The sequence below is a fragment of the Egretta garzetta genome, unplaced genomic scaffold, assembly GCF_000687185.1.
Source record: "Egretta garzetta isolate BGI_Z169 unplaced genomic scaffold, ASM68718v1 scaffold185, whole genome shotgun sequence".
NCBI lineage: Eukaryota > Metazoa > Chordata > Aves > Pelecaniformes > Ardeidae > Egretta > Egretta garzetta.
The window spans coordinates 1,172,187-1,187,413 of NW_009259595.1; the positions used below are offsets into that span (position 1 = coordinate 1,172,187).

General features: G+C 40.8%; 1 protein-coding gene across 3 annotated transcripts in view; it reads right to left on the reverse strand.

Annotated features, from left to right (window-relative positions):
* AKT1 (AKT serine/threonine kinase 1) overlaps positions 1 to 15,227 on the reverse strand; it is a 98,402-nt gene that overhangs the window by 51,546 nt on the left and 31,629 nt on the right. The window contains exon 1 of one of the 3 annotated variants that reach the window (XM_035893691.1): positions 11,095 to 11,147. The exons of the other annotated variants lie outside the window; for them this stretch is intronic. The gene's annotated coding sequence lies outside the window, so the exon portion shown is untranslated. Of the gene's footprint in view, positions 1 to 11,094; positions 11,148 to 15,227 lie in introns of those variants that run through there. 3 annotated transcript variants of the gene reach the window in all.

Sequence of the window (15,227 nt, forward strand, 5' to 3'; positions counted from 1 at the left end):
CCAATTATTTCTTCCTCCTGTCCTGCAGTGACTTTATGAATGCAAAAAGAGGGAAGAAAAAAGAAAATTCTCACCTTCTTTTGAAAAGCAGATACCAGATGAAAAAATTTCAACAAGAAACAACTTGAATTCTGTTAGGTTTCAACTAAGGGTTTTTTCCCCCCCTCAATCTTTCTGTTCCTCATCACCACCTCTAATACAACCTAAAAATCGCTGAAGTTACAAAAAGTGCGTTTTCTTTGGTGGGAACAAACACTCCCCGTACATCTCCAGACAACGTGTCTGTCAGGAACAACAACATACCCAACACTCAGCTCAAGATACAAGAACTTGGCAGGCTGTATCTCAAAGCACTTTCACCAAAACAATACAGTTTCCCTCCAATCCCTATCAGCTTAATAGTGGAAGAAATAATATTTCAGATAACATAGGCAGCAAACATTTTGCTAAGTCCAGTGGACATTCTTTATCCAATTCACAGATAAAAACAGTCAACATCCACAGCTAGATTAACAAAAGCGCTTAACTGATTTGGTGCTTAATTCCTGCTAAAATCAAGGGATTAGGTGCTTAAATACTTCTGGAGGTTTGCACCAGCATTGATTTGTGTCAGACTTTATGATATATATATATATATACATATATATATGGTCATCATGGGACACAGGAGAAGCCGTGCAAAGCACAGCCTATCTGTTGATCCTCTCCTGAGCAAGAATTTAAAGGCCAGTCTCCTCTGCTAGCTACTACATGTTTGCACAACAGGAGTCAAGGTCCATCGGAAACTTATCTGAAAAGTTGCTCCTGCGCAAACTTTAGGTTCAACCTCAGAGTTCAGAACTGAAAACTATTTGTTTGTCCATTTATCCCCTGGCACGGTTGGCTTTTTGTCAGACAGATGTATGCCACATGCAAGCCATTTCCCAACCTCTCTGCTCCACCTCCCTCCACGCACTCTGCACACACTCTGACCCCTCAGCAAATGTTATAAGAGAGGAGGAAGTGTTCCTGACAGTTTGCATACCCTTCACAACAATTTTATTGCAGGGTATAAATGTTTTCTCCTGCCCCCCAACCCCACTTGCAAGGAAACAAAGCAAAACAAACAAGAAATCCACCACTTCCCAAACAACTGAATGCCCTAAACCCAGTGGCCGGAAAGGGGAGGGAAGGGGTGGAGAGGAAAGGACAGAGAGGATGGATTACACCAAAGTTATTTTTGTCCTGTTCGAGTGGATGGGCAGAGACAACTAGATATAGAATTTATCAAAGCAGGTGAACAAGGAAGATGACATGAGCTGTATGTTTCAAGGACCAAGGAATAAACAAAGTACACTCCTACCTCCTGGCCCAAAAAGCTCCCCAAAACCACATTTCAATTTGCATGAGCAAGATTTGATTGAACAAATATTCAACTCGCCACAGCCTTCCCTTTGGACATGTGACAATGTAAATGTTAAGCAGATAGGTTTCCTGTCTCTTACCTGCTTGCACTATATATAAACAAGTACTACGAAGTCCACATTAAAACGGAAAGAGGTTTGTACTCTTCTGTGGTGTCTTTGGACAGAAATTCTTCCGAAGAAAGTATGTTTGCATGTACAGCTGGGTAATAAAGCAGCGCTTGAAATTAAACGTTAAGGAATGTTATGTTGTCGGTGGCAACACAAAGGATGTGGTTTCTATGAAATTTAACCAGTTATGTCGAGGACAATTGCTTTCTTCTGGTCAGACTGCAGTCCACAGCTTGCTCAGAGTAACTGCTACAGTAGTTTGAATTTCACAAGTGAACATCCATTCATACATATTTTTAACTCCTTCCAGGGTCTGAGTGAGTCTGTGACATGCACTGGGTGGCTGTTACCAGAAGGACGTACTCCATTCAGTCACTGCAAGCAGCCCATGCCCTCAAATACATGAGCAGCAAGTCTCACCCCAGCTCTTGGGTTCTCAGAGCCCGCAGCATTCAGCAAGGACGCGAAGTGTTCTGCTGGCATGCAGGCAGTAGTGAGCAAGGAAACATTTGAAAAAAACATGACACCAGTCAAGCCACGACTTCAGTGGAAACCACGCTCCCATCAGCGCTGTAACCTATCGCTGGGCTTAAAGAACAGAAAGCCTTTGTGCGGAACATTTCCCTTCTTCCATCTGCCCCCAGTTACCACAGTATCCAAGAGCCCCACACCCTGAGCTGCATTCGTCCTCACAACATCCCTGTGAAGTAGGGAAGTGCTGTTATCACCATTTTACAGATAGGGAACTGGGGCACAGAGAGATAAAAATAACCTTATCCGAGATGATCATATAGGAGGAAGTTTGTGGCAGAGCAAGGGGAAGACTGGCTTTGATTCTCAGTTCCAGGACGGTACTCTAATATACCAGTCATCTCTTCAGCTTCTAGATGCTCTGCCTTCAGTTTGACCAACCTACCTATCTCCCCTGAGCAACAAGGAATGGGGAATGCCTACATCTTTTATTAACAGCATTTCCAGCCTAGCAAAAATGGAAGAGGGTACCAGATGCAGGCATTGTTTGCATTCGGAAGTCCTAATCTGAACAAAGAAAACACTTTCCAAAATACTCAGCACTATCCTGGTATTGTGGGAAAAGGTAGGAAGACATGTCAACCTTTCAAAGTACAAAAATAAATAAAAATCCATGGCAGGTCATAAGTACAATTTTAAAAAATGAGTGAAAGTTTTAACAGGAAGCTGGTATTAAACATGTATCCTTCAAGAAGCTCCCTGTTCTGGAGATTTTAGGTTATAAAGCAGTAAGAAATAAAAAAAATCCCTTTGGGACTAAAGCGATCTCATTTCAGACACAAATCTAACCACAGATCTGATGTAGTTTCATTTGGGGACCCTGACTCCAGACTTCACACAAAATGATGTTGTCTCACTTAAAACAAATTCCAGAGTCTGGAGCCTGCTCAGGGTTTCCCATTTCTGGCTGAGCCAGACGTCGAGCCTGCTCTCAAAGGCTCTCTTCTCTGAGTGAAATGGCACCTCAGGTCCAAAATTTACTCCGTCCTTTGGGACTCCAGTTGCAGCCATCCAGATCACCAGTTGTGAAACAAGCTTCTACAACTTAAGGGCATTCATAAAGCAGCATTTAATGTCAACTGTTTGAGGTGACTATTACCCTGGAACAAACAGAAGAGATCCATCACCCTGTGGATCACCTGGTTTATCAAGTCTGACTCCAAAGGGTGACAGCCAAAGGATGATGGACCATTACTACACCAGTGTGAACAGGCCTTGATGAAGGGCACAGTCACTATTCTGATTGGGCCAAAAGAAGAAATTTGTGGGTCGGTGCTAGCTGAGGGCACCAGATCAGCCGTGCTCAGCTTCCAGGTCACCTCTCCTATCAGTAGACTACCCTGTCAACTGCTGCTGATAAGCTGGACCTTATGGCCCAGGTCTGTACTTTTACAACAGGCTGTTGCTGTAAACTTCAACAACCAGCAACACAACATGAATCTAGAGCACACCTCCTCTGCCACAGTCAGAGTCTCAAAGATCTGCAGCCAACCTGCTATTGCTGAAGGTGACCATTAAGGCACCTAATTTAACTTCCATCAGTGACATAAAATAACTGAAGCCTTGCTTGAAGAGGACCAGAAAGAACAGAACTAGCCCCACCACACATCGTGCTACCCCTATTTCTCCCCCTTCTTCTAACACCAGGACTACAGAAGGGTGAAGGAGAAAGGCTGCGATGAGGTTAGAAACATTTCTACTTTCTGAAAGCGAGCCCCACAGCAACACCAACCAACCAACCAACCAAATGAAAGCAAAACTCCCGGCAACTTCACAGCTACATAGCAATCTTAGTAAACCAGACATTCTAGTAATTAAAGCAAAAAGCAACTTTTGCTTCCAAAGCATGGACCCAGAACACTAACAAGTAGTAAACTAGTGAGGTTTGTTTATTATTACATGTTTTGAACCTTTTCCTTAAAGAATCCCAACTTCTGTATTTGAACAGATCAGCCAACACTGAAAAATAACCCTGTTCACAACAGAGGGACTGCTATTCGTTTTCTGTTTGATGGCCATCACAAGCAACATCAAAACTAAAACAAAACACTGCTATAAATGGGGTTGTTATTCTCCTTCAAAATCAGGCTGGGCTTTGCATGCCATTCCCAGTACCAAACCAGTCAAGAATCACAGAATCACAGAACACTTAACGTTGAAAGGAACCATTAGAGGTGATCTGGTCTAATTGTCCACTCAAAGCAAAGCCATGCTACAAAATAAATCCTAACACTAATAGTACGTGTTGGTAATTCAGGACAATGATAAAAATACAAAGGCAAAAAACAGAATGAACAAAACTTTATCAAACAGCAACTTTCAAATCAAATTCAGGGAACAAAACCTCAAGTCTGCTCGGCCATGTGCCCTCATTTTAATCTCCTTGCCTCCAGTAACTGGTTTGAGGATTAGAAGAGTCAGGAGAAAGATGAAAATCAATAAATATTCTGTGTATCAGGCATAAAAAGGAGAAATGAATTCTGTGTTCCTCCATGTTTTATTTCACCACATGAATCATGAGAGAAGTAGCACAGGATTGTACATGGTCAAAAAGATATGCATGGCCTCTGAAGCATGAACATGTATCTACAACCACACATCCTGTTGTGTGCCATTCCACTTCTAAAATGGTGCCTAAAAAGAGCAAAGTCTCCAGAAACATGAGGTTTTGCCATAAGCACACCCAGTGTAGTCACAGGAGTAAACAAACCTCTCCAAGAACTGTTGTGAAGTAGCCTGTTCCTAGCAGACTGGAGCTGCTGCTGAGAAGAAAGCTTTCCTCTGGCCCCAGGGAGAAGGGTTCCCTAAAGTGGGAAGAAAACTTCATATATACCGATTTTTGCATGTTCTTGACAGTAACCTGTTAGTCAGAAGATTAACACACCAAAAAAACCCCAAACCAAAAAAAGACATGACCATCCCAAAAAAACCCTTAAAAATGCACAAAACTAATAAGAGTAAATCTGATCTTATTTTTTCCTACTTTAGCCTTTTCCTATTTTAGCCTTCTTTAGCCTAACGATTTCTATTACTGCAGTACACCGCAACTTCAGATATACATCTGGAGCTGAGCCACCTGCTGTACAAATAAAACAACGAGACTGTCCCTGTTCTGCAGAGTTTACTGTCATAAGACAGGGAGAACAGAAAGCCAGACAGACACACAAAGAGAAGGGGACCAATACTGGGCATCGCAGCGAACGGCAGTCTCAGTACACATGCACCACAAGTTCGTCAAGGCCTTTTATAAGCAAGACAAGGAGCAAGAGCTTTTAAAGAGGATAATGAAGCAGTGCTGCAGCTGTTTACAGCGACCACTTCCCAAGTGTGAAAGGGTAGCACAAGAGAAAGCACAGAAGTGGTTGCTTGCCCCCATGTTGTAGTCTCAGTATAGAGACATGCTAGGCGAACTGGAGGCAGAAGTTAACATCTTAATAGCAAATTACAGATGGTAAAAATAGGTATGAAAAGCAAAAGCAGCTGGTTTAGCAGCTCAGTGCAACAGAGGAACTAGTAGATAGCAACAAAGCAGCAGCCCCAAGAAGGAGCTCTGCCCTGTTCAGAGCAGCACTCTGAATGGGACAAGGTTACATGCCAAGCATACAAAGATGCAAGATGATGCAAACCTTAGAAAAGTGTATTCCTCCCCTCCACGTTTTGCTTTTGTTTTCCATTTTCATGGATAACAGTACACTCCGACAACTACAGCAACTTTGAAAACATCAACTTCTTTGAAGATCAAAAAATACAGTCTTTGCAGACGATCTGGTTACAGTTGCTGTAGAGCCAGAGAAGTCCCTATTTCAGAAAGAAATTCGGCCACCTACTGCTGTAAGCAGAGAAGGCAGTGCACATGTAAAATCATGCTTTAATCTGAAATTACAACTGGTATTACCCAGAAAGACAGACTAGATTGGGAAAAAAAAAAATGTATTAAATCCAAATGGCAGTTATGTTGAACTGAATTGTATATGGCTGGCTAGGAGTCTTCACTCAGTTGTCACAGGTTTGCTCATCTTAAAATCATTTTATATTATTCCCAATGAACAATCCACTACAGCCACTTTAGGCCTCTGGCTTCCTTCCAAGTCAGAGGGTAGATATCAGTAAGGCTAGGACAACTCAAATCCTCCGGTATTTTAAAAAAAAAAAAAAAAAAAAAAAAAAAGTTACAGCCATTATTATGGAAGGATGAAATACCTACAGTACAGAAGTTCCATACAGCAGCAAGAACAGCACATTCTAACCCAATAAAAGCAATCACCAAGCCTAGACCTAGAGCTTACTCGGGATCAGAGCAGTCTATGCCAATGACAAGGTGTAAGTTTTAAGCAACTGCTCTTGATGCAGCTGAGCCACCAACGGTGAAGAGAAGAAGCTGCTCCATTGCATCTGTCTTTAACAGGGCTGTCCACTGCGTTCAAGATGTGAGGCCAGATTTGGCCACTACATCTTTGCAACCCCATTGTGTAAAGGAGGACAATTAAACCAGCTTCTAAAGGCAACAGTCTGGAGGAAAAATACCCTGTTTTACCTGAACATGCTGAATCTGGCAAGAGCTGATGGTCAGGGAACACACAGAACCCTTTAAAAATACACAACGTCGTTTATTACACTGGGACAGTACTTTGCGTTGCACAATCCAAGCCTTTGTTTCAAGCAAGAAAATGTTTTCTAAATATTTTGTCACCATGACAGTCTAGCCTTGGACTCGAATTCTGCCCTTGGTTACTCCAGAAAACCCCTGTGAAGTCAACTGTGTTGCACAGCTTGTCACTGCATCCCAGGCCACCGGAAGGCTCACCGGGCAGCGCAGCTACCGGCCTCCCCTCGGCCCTCTGCGCTCTGCAGGGCTCTCTCATCCCAAGCTATTTCACCTACCCACAAACTAAAACATTCAACGCAAGAGCCGCATGAAGAAACAACATCATATGCAAGAGGAAGATGATTTTGCAACTAAGAAATACTAAACATCTCCCCGACAGGTTCAGCTTTATCCGAGGAATACAGGCAAAACAAAAACCATTCCCAAGATAGCAGAATGAAGTTTTTTCAACACACATAGAAAAAGAGACATAGAAAAACATCCCAGCTTTGAGGGCCCTGTTCCAAGTAAAAACATTTCTTTCAGGGACATTAATTTGGCAAACTAAATCTGAGCAGATACAGTCTAAGTCCACAGCACAGCCCCAAAAAGAGCAGCGGAGCATTTCTGTACGACTCAGGATGCCCAGCGAAGACTTCTGCAGAACAAGATCAACAGGGTGTTTATATACTGCCAGCAGCGTCATGTGAACGGGCCGTTTAGTTCTGAATGTTTGCATTGTCATTTAAAGAAAAAAAATATCATGTGAACGGGCCGTTTAGTTCATAAAATGAATGTTTGCATTGTCATTTAAAGAAAAAAAATAAAACAAAACAAAACAAAAACCCAAAAAACACCCTCTAGTCCACACTTGAAAGTTTCCAACATTAAAAACATCGCAGGGGAAGGAAGTACTCCAGCAGCCAAAATTTACAAATTCTTACCATAACTTTGGCGCAGTAAACTTCTCTAGTGTCACAAAGGCCTATTCTTCAGGGGGCTTGGTTGCCTTTTTTTTTTTGGAAGGACTAATCCACATGTGAAGGCTATTAAAGAACACACATACAAAATGCCAACAGAAGCATAAACATGCACAGTTTTTTGCGCGCGTGTGTGCTTTCAAAGTTTCATCTGTCTTTCCTTACACAGAAAGATACCTCGGAACAGCCTGGAGGCAGGTATTTCTGCTTTCTCTCTTTTTACTACTGAAGCTCTGAAAGCTTTTTCCTTTCCTTGCCATAAAATGGCAATGCTATTTTATTTTAATTCATTCAAATCAGTGACAGAGATTCATCCTCATTAGTTGCATTCAGCAGCCAGGTTTCCAGAATTTAACAACAACAAAAAAAAAAAATTAAGATTTTAATATGGGGGGGAGAGTTGTTGGTTTGCTTGGTTTTTTTCCTAGAATAGAAATTCCTAGCAGTAACCTTTTAATTGTTTGAGGGGCACCTCACTAGAACATCAAAGAAAACGGTAACAGGGTAAGTTACACTCATCATGTCTGCACTGCAAAATCAAATCCAAGCTCTGAAAGTCAGCACTTTTTCCTCTTATTATCTGATGCTATATAAAAGCCCTAACATAGATTTGAAAGAAATACAACAGAAAATCCTGCCTGATCTAAATACATCAAGCTAAATTTATTTTCAGTTTTCAAAACACTGCTTAGAGATTGGGCATTTAGAGTTCTATTCACTGGCTAGAAAAAAGCCAAATGGTACATTTTAAAAAACTGACTTTGAAATATTGTTATGAGAACAGGGACAAGCTATGTAAACCCTAAAATTCTGTGGGTCTTTGTATTCACGATTATTGTCGCAAACTAAAAGGCTCATATTCCCTACTAAGCAAACATTTACAATTAAATCCATTCTGCACAAGGCATTTGCATTTTGAGATAGAACAGTCAGTCGTTCAGCTGCTGTGATTTAGATGGATTGGTTCATTATTGCTGCAGTTCGTTTTCAGCTACACTGTATAACAAAGGGGTGCCAATGTAGTCTTGAATGGCTTTAAAGCTAAGTATGCTGGTATTCTTCCATGATGATGTAATTTAACTATCTCCCCATCTCTGGGATCAAGATATCTTGACTTTACAGGCTAAACTTCAGCTAAAACGACAGAAACAAGCTGTCACAATAGTGTTCAATAGGCAGTATCTCTGCAAGTCGGCTGAAGGCAAGTTTGCAGTGATTTTCCACATATGAAAAAGTAAGTTTTCCCTAATTCTTATTTAGAATAAATACTTTTCCTATCACGCAAGTAAGGCAACTTCGACTTGCACACCGGGAGATACATCAGTTATAAACCTTCAAATGTTCATGCTATAGTAAAAAAGTATCTGTACCAGAAGACTGAGAACGACAATGATCTCAGATGCTAAGAAAATTTCAAGCTGAAAAAGTCAACTACTATCCTTCACTGTCTGAAACGTATCACCAAAGGCAGTATTAAAGCAGTGACACCATTTTTCTATTAACAATCATGGAAAAAGGCAAGATTAAAAGAATTATTGAAGAAAAAGCCATGATGATTAGTGGTGTTTAATCTCCCAATCTAAAGCTCAGTCTTCTCAAGACACTGCCAGAGCAACACAAAGAACGCTTACCATAGAGTGACTCGACTACTTAATTTGTAGTGGCAAAGGATTCATATTCTATGTCCAAAAATCAGTTCCTACCTATAAAACTACTTCCAAGCCCCGCAACCAGCACTGTCACCACAGATTATCACAACTGGATTTCTAGCTTGCTCCATGCATAAACTTGCAGAAGAATATAGCTAAAACTATACAACTACGTATTGTCAAGTCAAGTCTTGAATCAAGAAATAAATGCCTTCGTTTCTCTTGGTGTTCTCAAAGTTTCATTTCGCCTTAATGAGGACAGGAGGGAAGAGAGACTGCATGTTCAAAAGTTAAAAATTAAAAAAAAAAACAAAACCAAAACAACCCCCCCAAAAATCTGCATTACAAACAAAACGTTTTCATTTCGTTAACTGACTACTATTTATAGAAGGTTTACAGACCACAGGCAGGCGCAGGGATATGCATGATCCACAAAAAAACTCCCAACCCAGACACTCCATGCCTGGAAGTCCTTGAAAAGCAAGCAGCAAATATAAGGTAGTAGTCCCACTTTGCAGGGATGAAGACGCCTGACAATGGATCTTGAACTGCTTAACAGTTTTTGTCAAGGGTGTAATGTCTGACTGATACCTTCAACTGTGAAGCTCCAACCTAGGCATAATGGCAAGAACATATAAAATAGTGTACATCCTTGCACTTCAGGGCATAAACCCTACTTTGTGTATTTTCCACACTGGTATAAATACATCATTCCAAACAAGGCAGCATTAATGTGGCGGATATATGGCCTCATATGAGAGCACGTGGCAAAAAATTTTAAATAAGTATTTTTTTATCTTAAATCTTGAGATTTAGTTTAACTGGAGTTTGATGGGTAAAAAAGCAGTTCAAATAATGTTTCATTTGTATGTTTCCATTAGCCATTAGACCAATCGAGCCTCTTGCAGCAAATGCAAAATTTATTCTTTTACATCGCTTGCTTTCTGAAGTGTATCAGGGTACATTCCTTGATCCCCAGATCCTTTGACAGAACTGCAGAAATAGTAGGGTATACTGCTAAGGCTGAGTATTCACAAAAGTAAAAACACACATTATAAATTATTTTAAATCATATACTTTGTGAGACTTTTTACTAAAGTAATTGAACAGCCCTTTTTCTTCTCCCTAGTCTAAACTGTGAAGGCAGCACTCCAGTTATGTTTTCCAGTTTTTCCTCTACATCATGAGGATTAGCAAGCTCCTCTCCTTCAGAAAGAAAAAGGAGCAAAACCTTCAAAATCTTGCAACTGCACTTAAATTTTGAGAATTAGCATCAATTGTTGTAAGCAGCCCTGACTCCCATCAGCACCCGAAGTCCACTAAAATAACAGCAGCATCAACTTCCTAAGTTATGACTTTCATACAACAAGCTTAATAACGCTTGTCTTGGAAGACCTCTCCTATGAAGAAAGGATGAGAGATCTGGGGTTGTTCAGCCTGGAGAAAAGAAGGCTCCAGAGAGGCTTTAAGATGATCGTCTTAGATGATCTTTAAAGGTCCCCTCCAAGCCAAACCGTTCTATTGTTCTAAGACTGGAGCTCCCTCCCAAAACAGGTATCTCCCATGAAGGCCATGGTTCATGACCAACACAAAACTCAGTTCCCTAGCATGCATGTTCTGTGGTCCTCATTAAGAATACATTAGTAAAGCGCAAGCAGAAGAAACTGATTCGATAGCCCTGTAAATGATTCAGATGCTGCACTCGGTCTCAATATTAACACGAAACACCGCTGCAGTCATGCACAGAACCGCTGACTCCAAGGCTTATTTCTACATGCAGTTCACCAAAGGCCTGGGCTTTGGACAGCACTTCAAAACACGCTCTCCCCACTTACCCAAGAGACTCAGGAAAACAGTAACTGACTTGCCCACAGTCTGTGATGATTGTTTACCTCTGCTGTCCTCAAATACGACCATGCACTTTTGAATAAATTGACAAATTTCACAATATTGTTTGACCAGCTATTTTTTTCACATTTTTGGCTCAACTTGAGGAGGTGGGAGAATAATCCCAGAGTTCTGTAACATGTTTTCCAACTACACTCAAAGTCGGTCTTCATTATTTCCCCCTTTCAGTTGCAGTAAATATTTCTCACAGCAGCACACTACTTCACACCTAATATGGTGCTATTCTTTCCCCATTCTTTTTCTTCCTCTTTCCTCATATAGTTTCCTGGTTTTTGTTCCCCCTTTAAGAGGCACATTGTACCTGCAACATAATACATCTGAAAATAATAATCCCGCCTTTGTCTTCCCCCCATGAGAGATGACTTTTTAAATAAGATTTAACTCATTTTTTTCCTTAGTGAATCAGTTACTTCGATATGTAAAAGGGAAAAAAAACCACAAGGCTGACAGTTATTTTTTTACAATGCTCTTTTAAAATGCATTCTAATTAAATGTTCAAATGTTAAGTAAACCCCTCTTTCCAACACATATTATGGTTTGTTTCCTGAATGAGTCTGATTCCAACAACTACCCTGCTTTTTAAGAGAATTTGCCAGTAACATAAACTGCGGATAAAAGGAGATACACTGCATGTCACCACGTACTGCTCTAAGAGCATCAAAGTCCTCACCAGCTTTTTTGGATGGCAAAGTCCAGGGCTAAGAGTGCTAGCACGGTGGAAGTTGAGGCAGGGGAGGCCACAGGTACAGGCAAGGAGTGCAACTGATGGTGACGAAGCAGGGGGAGCGCCCGCAGGGAATGCTGGAAGGGAAGGAACCTTCTGGCACCCACACAGGGGCTGCAGGGGAAGACATTTTTGAGTGAGGACGAGGCACCCAACTTAAAATGCATGGCACAGCACCTTGCCTAAAACCACTCCTGCAAGAACAACAAGGAAGATTTACTCTCTAGCTCTCTTTACTTCAAAACAGCATGCTCACTTAGTACTTCTTTCTTCCTAAATCCAAGCCTGATGACTTCTCAATATGCCTACTGAGAGGGGAGAAAAGAAGAGAAAACCACACGTGGACAATTTTTTTTTTTTTGCACAGGCCTACCTTTTCCTTCTCGAAAATGAAGGAACCATGAAAGAGAGGATCAAAGCCAACTCAGGCAGTTTCTTCATGATCCACTGTACCAAGCATTCCCAGGCTCGCTTAAACAGGGCTTGCAATGTCCTAGATCCCTCATTCTCAAATCTCTTTTAAAGACAAGTAACGGTAATTTATGATGCTACCCCACTTTTAGAGATAAAATTGAGAGCTGGTTTGTTTCGCTTCTGATGTACAATAAAACAGAATATGAAAGCAAACTTCCAGGACTGACATAAATAATGTGGCCATCAACATCTGAGCTCTTCCTCTTTGCCATTCAAAGCGAGAGTGGGTTTGGCGTCACTCGCATGTAAGTTCCAGACAGTCAGTTTACAAACACAGAGAAAAACATTTAACCTAGCACAACTTCTCTAAAGAACTGAAAGTATTTTGAAAAAAAAAGGTGGGGAAAATGCTGGAATAAAAATTTGTTGGGAGTAATTTTTACTGAAAAAAGAAACATTTGGACTTCATCCTTCAAAAATGTGAAACTGTGGCTTAAAGAACAGGTTTTCCTACATGAAAAGATGTCCCAGAACACAGACTTTTCTAAAAGGACACTGGAAAGTAACAAAGATGGTCAAGGACATAAGTAGTCTGCTCAGTGGAAGGAAGATTAGCAATCTCTAGGCTACGCTAGCTCTTTCAAAGATGTAGTACAGTATACTTACGCTGTGCTAGGTAATTCTCAGCATCTGACTTCCCTGTCATCCAAAGCAGACTTTTTACAGTACGCTGGATCCAGCCTGTTTCCTATGATCTCTCCACAAATAATTCCATCAGATGAGATTTACCCTCCAAAAGTCTAGCTGACTAGCCATTATCAGCTCATATTTCTCCAGATGTTTTGTGATCTCATCCTTTCTTAATGTGTCTAGCATCTTGCCTACCACCAAGGTCAGATTTATTGGTCGACGATTTCCTGGTTCCTCCCCAATCCCCTTTTCCCAGAACAAGGCAAGCAAAATGAAAGCAATCGAGAGCTAGCATTGCAAAACTATTGCCCCTTGTGTTGAAAAAGAGACACACAAGAAAAACCACAAACTGACACAGCTTATCTTTTGTTTCCAAAAAGAGCAGCAACAGATTTGCCTATAAACCCAACCCTTCAGCTCTGGAAGGAGCATCAGCTTCTTTAGCTCAGTTACAAACTTCCCCCTCCGTTCTTTGTTCAGCCCCTATCTTGTTTCTTACCTTTCCTCTTCCCCCCAGTTTTTCCTTTGAAGCAGCTGTGCCCTCTATAGCTGGCATCTTCAGAGTTCAGATGTGCCTTAGGATCCTTTGTAGCAAGTGCCACAGCCACTCCTTTGAAATACCATGAAAGCCAGACGGTGCTTGAACTAATCTGAACCTCCAAGGTTCTGGCTACACAGGTCATCAAGGAAGTGCATCGCTACATCCCAGGGACAGACAGAAGCCAAGGTAAAAAAATAAAAAACACCCCAAAACAAAACACACATATACAAAAAGAGGTAGGGAACATGGTGAGAACAGAAGAGAGACGAAAGAAGAGGTGAAGAAAAACAGCAACACAAGAGACCCATTGTTTTGTTTTTTTTTTAAAAAAAAAAAGTTAACTTCTGGTCGTACCTCATAAGATCCTGTTTTGATTCATACTAACAGAATACTGAAAATACGAACCTCCGCTCAAAATAACAAAGCTAAAGTTCACTCTCTGTGCTATTCTGCTAGAGAAAGCTAAAAGAGCAACAATCAGCATTTAATTCCTGGCTTCTATTTTACATATGGATCCTGCATTCATTTTACGCAATGAAGCTATAAGGAAGACAAATCACAACAGACTACTGCTAATTTATTAGGATGTCTGTATCACTTCATTTCATTACAGAAATAATTCTTTAACCAAAAAAAATTATTAGTATTTCTGTAAGTGGAATAAGTATCTTTGTATAATTTCTCATTTAAGGACATGAAGTAATTTTGATCAGCTTGGAAGCCAGACTCCCAACCAGTGAAATAGTTTTACCTGCCTAAAGTCCACATAAATTGACATTCGGAGGACATGTTCTGGTTTTCACGGTTAAAATTACTGTGCAGTGTTTATATACTATTTAAAAACAAAAGCAAAAAGTAGCTCCACATTTGCTGCTAAATGTTAATGGATGAATACACAGGTCTCTCCTGCGGCTTATAATTGCTTCAGAGTTCTCAGAGTGAGAAATCGAGATTTCTGTTTCCTTTTTTAAATGTCAGTGTACATTTTTCCCTCCCCCTCTTCCCCTGCCTCCAAAAGACTCCTTTTTCCATATGCGTTTATGCCCTAATAAGAAAACCGGACATACTAGGGAAGACAGAGATGACAGAATATCAAAACGTACAATCCCCCTCTTTGTTAGCCTTGCAGAAAGACTTTTAAAAAAAAAAAAAAAAAAAGAAAAAACAGGATGAAGACTGAAGACAATAGAAGGACCTTTGTAAACAGGGACCAGAGCAGAAAGATGCAAGAAATCCAATGAGATCTTTAAAATGGATCAGTAAAGTAAATAAAATACACTCAGGCATACCTCTTTTATCCAAAAAGTTCCACAACACACTACCAGAATGAAGGATACCTGTAACGTACATCCAGAAAACCTGTTATCTCAGAACTCAACAAGCAGCAATTTGGGCAGATAATTTTTTCCTTCCCCCCCTCATATTCAATCATGATTTTAGCACCTCTGCATCAACCCATTTCCCCCATCCTTTCCACTAAACAAACCTTCACCGTAACACAACCAGGGACTACGTATTCGGGACGTACACATACAATACACCAACCCCAAGCCTGAGTTCCTTCAGGTTTGCTACATGTGTGTTGAAACACTTCAGCCACACAGTTATGCAAAGGGGGGTTAGTATTTTAACTACTGTTTCTGTCTTCACACAAGAGTCTATCGCCTCACTGTGATTAGAGTAACAGCACC